This window comes from Pteropus medius, unplaced genomic scaffold (assembly GCF_902729225.1).
Source record: "Pteropus medius unplaced genomic scaffold, Ma_sr-lr_union100, whole genome shotgun sequence".
NCBI lineage: Eukaryota > Metazoa > Chordata > Mammalia > Chiroptera > Pteropodidae > Pteropus > Pteropus medius.
Genome location: NW_024351730.1, coordinates 11,111,622 through 11,118,112, shown reverse-complemented (window position 1 = coordinate 11,118,112; position 6,491 = coordinate 11,111,622). Strand labels below are relative to the sequence as shown.

Below are 6,491 nucleotides of genomic sequence, written 5' to 3'. Positions count from 1 at the left end.
CTGATACAGTGCTTTGCACATGGTGAGTAACTGTGAAATATTTGGAGCTGACTTTAGGCCAAGCTGGTAAAGTCAAATAATTCAGTCAGGTTAAAAATATTCAGTAGATTCAATATCTCCTTTCAACACAGTTTTCCTTCTGGTTAACTTAGGAACTTGGCATCTTCTTCCTTTAAGAGCAGTGTTTCTCAACCCTAAGGGACATTTGGCAATATGTCTGGAGGCATTTTTGTGTCACAGCTGGAGGATGGGTGCTTCTGATATCTAGTGGCGAGAGGCCTGGGATGTGGCCGAGCACCCTATGGTGCATAGGCCAGCTCAAACAAAGAATTTTTCAGTCTAAAATGTCAGTAGTGCTGAGGTTGAGATACCCGTTTTAGAGTTTGATACAACATAAAGAATAAAAGCAACTATTTTAATTTAAAATAACATTTTCCAGGTAGAGGATTTTGAGTCAAGTCCTGGGTTTAACTGCATTCTAATACAGGAAACCGTGAGACATGAAGTAAGAAGTGGTCGATAAGTGTGCAGTGGAAGGAATATGGCTTTTTGGGGTCACCTAAACCTGAATTTGAATTCTGATTCCAATACTTATTTGTGCTTCAGTTTTCTTCTCTGGATAATGGGGATAATGCTCAACTCATGGAGCTGTTGTGAGGAAACTGCTTAGCACTGTGCTTGGCACATAAAAACCACTGAAATAGTAGCTACTGTTACTTCAAGCACCTGTCTTAGAAAGAACTTGAGGCCGATGGAGGCCAATTTGCTCAAGGTTATAAAACACATTTTTTTTTTTTCATGCTATGCTCTCTTTAAGTACAAGACTCTTCCAATCATGTCACCTAGAGATTATTTGACCCACTGCTCTGTCTGGCCACCAGTCTCTTCTCTCTCTTCAGCAATGGTGAGGCTGATAATCTTTCCACAAGGAAGAGAAATCCATGGCTTATTGCCTTTGTCAATAACAAAAATGTTGGAGAGCTAGGTGGCAAAGCTGTTGTAACTGGCATCTTTAACATGAACTACATCAAAAGGACCAGGGTGTCTCTCTGTTAGTGGTCACACCAATTCTTCCTCAGCACATCCAGTTAATGTAGAGAGGAGGCAAAGGAATTAAAATATTAATCAAGCCACAGACTGCAATATGCTGATCAGCCCTGTAGCCAGGCCGAGAGGACACCTTCAGAAAAAAAGGAATATTTCTGCTGGGATTGCTAATAACCCATTCTCCACACCTGTGAAGGGGAAGCGAACCAAGAGTCATTCCCAAAAACCATGGGCAACCTATGGATTAAAGGCTAGGAACTGCCAGCAGGCCTTTCACTCTACATATTCTTATCTTTTCACATTACATACCCTTCCCTTTCATCACTGTATGTCCATAACAAAGGAAATGGGTTCATCAAGACTTTTAAACAATAACTCACCGAAACGAAAGAATGATATATAAACTGAATTCCCTGAACACCCGGCTCCCTACTCGCTGTCTTTCCAAGTCTCTTGTGGTCATTCTCAGTGCCTTTACTTTGTCTCTCACTATCTCTTGCACTGTCCCTTTCACTCTCTGCCTCTGTGAGGAGACCACGCTCTGTCTGTGGAGTTACCCCCTTTTTAGTAAACTTTCCCTTTGACTCTAACTTTAGCGTGTGTGTTGAATTCTTTCTACACTATCTGTCAAAGGACCCTCTTCTCTCGGTGCAGGGGTTGGTCTCCCCACCACCAACTCGGGGAAATTTGCCCTGTCTTGCATCATAGTCACCATACACAGGTTATCAGTGTCAAACTTGATGAAATCAGTAACTTTGCCAGTCTCCAAATCAATCTGAATGGTGTCATTCACCTAGATGAGGGGATCAGGGTAGTGGATGGTGCAAGCATCACAGGTCACCAGATGAGGGATTCCTTTTGGGCCCACAAAGATCTTTCTCACTTTGCACGACATGTACTTGGCCTCCTCAGGTGTAACACAATGAACAGCAAAGCAATCCTTGGTATCATATATCAGACGGAAATTCTCTCCCATCTTGTCAATGCTGATGACATCATAAAACTAGCAACATAGGTTGTATCAGTTAAGACTTTGCCATCAGTCCTAATAAACCACTGCATACAGATCTTTATTTCATCTCTAGATAAGGCATACTTCAGTCTGTTTCTCAGGAAAATGATTAAAGGCACACATTCTCTCAGCTTGTAGGGGACTGGTGGATGGATGAGGAGCAAACACATTGGTTAGTTTACCTAGCATTTAATGCTTTGGAGCTGCTGCACACTGCAGATGCTTCTTGGGACTACACGCCATGGCTGTGCAAAGCACTGTGAAAGCTAGAACACATTTGAAACAGTCTGTACCAGAAGACTCCACAGTCCCAGTCCTCTGCTCTTATATAGAAGACAGGCAATGAAGTGGGAAGCTGTATAACATAAACATACCACAAGTAATGTCCTGTAGTTATTTTTGGCCTAACAGTTTTACAAAAGATTGCTTTGGAAAATTAAAAGATACACAAGTGTATAAAAATAAAAAGTAAAAGTCTTGCCCATCCTGGCCTCCAGAGGTGACCAATATTAACCTTTTGGAACATAAGCTCCTTTTCTTTCTCCCTAAGTATAAAATCACACACACACACACACACACACACACACACAGACACACAGACACACACACACACACACACACCCCTGTCCTATAAACCTGCTTTTCTCCTTATATTAAAAGTGACATGTAGTAATTATAATTACCCAAAGTAAATAGTAGAAAGAATAGTCCAATAGTCTGTGGAGAGTTCTAGAATAGAAGCTCCCAGAGGATAGAGATCTTGCCCATCTTGCTTATCATGGCATCTTCAATACCTGAGACAATGCTTAACTCAGTGCATATTTGTTGACTGAAAGAATGCCTAGCAGGCCTCACAAAATAATGACAACAAAACCACTAACTCCCCTGAATTTCCTTCCTGCCCCAAAACATTTTAATTATGATGTGTCTTGCTGTGGGCCTCTTTGGGTTCCTGGTTTTTGGGGCTCTCTGAGCATCCTAGAATTTTATGTCTATTTCTTTCACCAGGTTAGGGAAGTTTTCCATCATTATTTCTTCAAATAGCTGTTCAACATCTTATTTTCCTTTTGATATGCCAATGAGATGGACATTTTTACCTTTCATAGTGTCCCATAGGTTCCTTAAATTATTATTATAGTCTTGGCTTCTTTTTTCTTGCCATTCTGATTGAGTGTCCTTGGCTTTCCCACACTCTATATAGGTCACTTGATCCTCTTCTTTATTCACTTTGCTTATTCCTTTGTTTATTTCATTTAATGTACTTCTGAGATAATGTGCTCTTCGTTTCAGACTGGTTCCCTTTTATAATTTCCATTTCCATTTTTATGTTTCTTATGTCTCACTGAATTCATCTACCCTTTGAGCATCTTTATAACCAGTGTTTTGAACTCTGCATCTGTTAGATTGCTTGACTCCATTATTTCTGAATCTCTGTTCTGTTCTCTCATATGGTTTCTGCTTCTTTGTCTTCCCATTTTGGCTGCCTTTTTGTGTCTGTTTCTATGTGCTAAGCAAAGCTTCTAAATCTCCTGGTCTTGTTAGTGTGGATTTGTGAAGCAGGTGGCTGTCCAGTGGCATAGTCCTGAGAGGGGTTCAGCTGCAAGCCAAATTTAGCCCAAGCCTCTGCCCCTCTGGGGCCACTTGTTAAGATTTAGCAAGCAATTCACAGATGCTGTGCTTATAGCTGCCTCAAAATGCCACACCAGAAACCGAAGCCAGCTGCCACAAGTGTGAGTCTGGGCTGCTCAGCAAAAATCACCTGACTTGCTGAGGATACACCTGGATGTGTCTTGGATGGGCCAGGAGTTGGGGAAGGCAGGGTATCAGGGAATCTTCTGGACAGAGCGAGCTCTGTTATCCAGTGTGATGATGTCTTTGCTATGGCGGTGCTGAGTCTGCGCACTGGGAGCGGGGAGAGCTCAACAGAGGAACAATAGATACCGCCAGCACTTCTGCAGGGGAGAGACTCACCATGGTCCTCACTCTGACAACTCAGTGTCAACCTGTAAATCCTTGTGTAGCCAAACTGGCGCTGGTGCTCAGAGTGAGCAGGTTTGTCACTGCGGAACTCCGCTCGAAGACAAGGCCCCTTTAAGAGGTGTTTGCAGCTGCTGCTGCTGCAGCCTCCATCCCACTCAGCCACTTGGGCCAGGCAGCCCTGAATCCTAGCCCTGTCCTACCTCCTGCTGTTGCAGGGTGATTTCTTAGATTTCTTGCTAGTTGTATGTCTTGTTCATTTTGATCCCAGGCAATTTTTCCTTGCTGTTTGCTCCTTGTTTCTGTCACAACTCTGATTTGTTTGCCAGAGGGATGAACAGAGCCTCTCACATCTATGCCTTTTTTCACCCTCCCCAGGAAGGGGAGGATGAAACAGTCTATCAGAGTGGAGGTACTCAATTGAGATGATAAGAGAAACCACCCATCAGAACGATTAAAATTGTGAACCTGATACACGTACTTGTGACCCTGGCTGGCTTTCTGCATCCTCAGCCCTGCCGAGCTGTCTCTTGAGTAATGTGAGCCCCATCTTTTTCTTTGCCCCCATATGCCCTAGAGTTGAGCACTCTATGTTATTGCTTTTATAAAAGGCTGGTGAAGTAGATCTCTTTGGACTCTTCAGGTCATCTCCATAGACTGGTCTAAAATAAAAATCCCACTAAATATATGAGATATATATCTTCTACCATGACATGAATCTTACATACTTTAAAGAATAGAAATAGATTTAAAAAATAGAGCACAAAAAATGGCACAGACTACAAGTATGTTAGCATACAGAAATGTGTAATAACAATGATCAGAGAATTTGAGGAGTTATTATTAACAGTTTAATACTCAATAGATTTTTGGTGGATAAAGTTGTTTAAGTTTATACAGCATTATTTTATATGTAATATATATAATAATGGTTATTTGCAATTGCCAATAACTGGATCGTTTAAATTACCAAATTATGTAACTCTCATAGGCTACCTTTACAGAAGGAAGCTTTATTTTTCTGTGTTGAAAATGGTAAAATGTCCATATACAGTTTTTAAAGTGATATACAGGAGGTGGTCTGTGGAGCTTTTTTCCTGTAGAATTAAAGTGATCTGAGGATCAAAAAAATTGAGAAATTCTGTTCCAGGGCTCCTTTCACCTGTTGCTCCCCAAACCCCTCATCAGGATCCAATCCTGGCCTCCACCAAAATATCTTCTTAGTCACAGGTCTCCAAAGAAAATAATGGATCAGATAAAGCAGCTAACACTATGTTAAACTTCCAGCCCATTTCAGTTCTTGTCCACTGACTTTCTCTGACACTATACATCCATTTTTATATTGCATAGTCTACATGTCTAGATGATATAGACAACAAATAACATACAGAAGAAAAGGAATTTGGGGAAATAAACGACTCATTCTCAGCTTCTCCTATAATGCCCAGATCTAAGCCTTTGTTTCTATATTCTCCATAGTTTGGGGAAGAGTAACATATCTATGCAACATTTAGAAACAAGGCTAATCACATTTGAAAGCAGTTGTCAATAATTGCCTCCTTTAGACTGCCCAATTTCCTAACTTCCACAGGTCATCTTTATAGCAGGAGGTTTTATTTTCCTGTCTGGAAAATGATATTCAATTTAATGTGTCTAATAGTTGCATTCACTACGGTATCCTTAATCCACAGAATGGAAATTACAGGCAAATTTTATGAGATTCCAGGATCTAAAGTGTTATCTTTTATACTTTATATTTTTTAGGAGAAAAAGGCAACTCTACTTCCTAGTACTCTGGCGAATTCAAAAGTTAATTTTCTTATCGTGGAAAAGATATCATGTTTACATGACATTTATGATAAAATTAGATTTCATAGTTCTTGTGGCTTTCTTTCCTGTCCTCAAGTAAAATTAGGTTTCCTTATATGGAGAAAGAAAAAAAAATTAATTATCATACACAATTTTTTCTTCAAGGAGTATATACTATTTCAACAATTATAATAAAATATGCCTTTTTAGAAACCAGTGCGGGAGGAAGAAAGGTTATAATTTCAAAAGCTATGAGATGAAAGAAAATTTTATTTGAACCAACAAATCTGAGAGCCAGAAATAGCCCACCAATAATCTTTTACAGACTTTTGCCAAAAGTTCTTCCCCGTCATGGAATAATTCCTGGCCAGCACTGAGACAAGGACACAAGGGGGCAGTGGTTCCCTGGGAACCTCTGCTGTCAGCAGCTCAAACAGCTCATCCTGAAACCAGCTAAGTGATGCAGCTCTAATTCATTGTCACTGTCCCAAACCTGGGAGTGTCCCAATTCAATTTCAAACTGTTCTTAAATAAAGGCTATTATGCTCTGATTCTTTGAAGACACCATTTCTATGAGTAAAACTGAACGAATGGTCCAGCTGGAATTAACCTGGGGTCAAGGCCCTAGGCAAAAAGATGGGAAATG

At 40.5% G+C, this 6,491-nt stretch overlaps 1 pseudogene; it reads right to left on the bottom strand.

Moving 5' to 3' along the window:
• Positions 1 to 849: 849 nt before the first annotated feature.
• On the bottom strand, positions 850 to 2,302 carry LOC120588373 (40S ribosomal protein S4-like; annotated as a pseudogene).
• Positions 2,303 to 6,491: the final 4,189 nt, after the last annotated feature.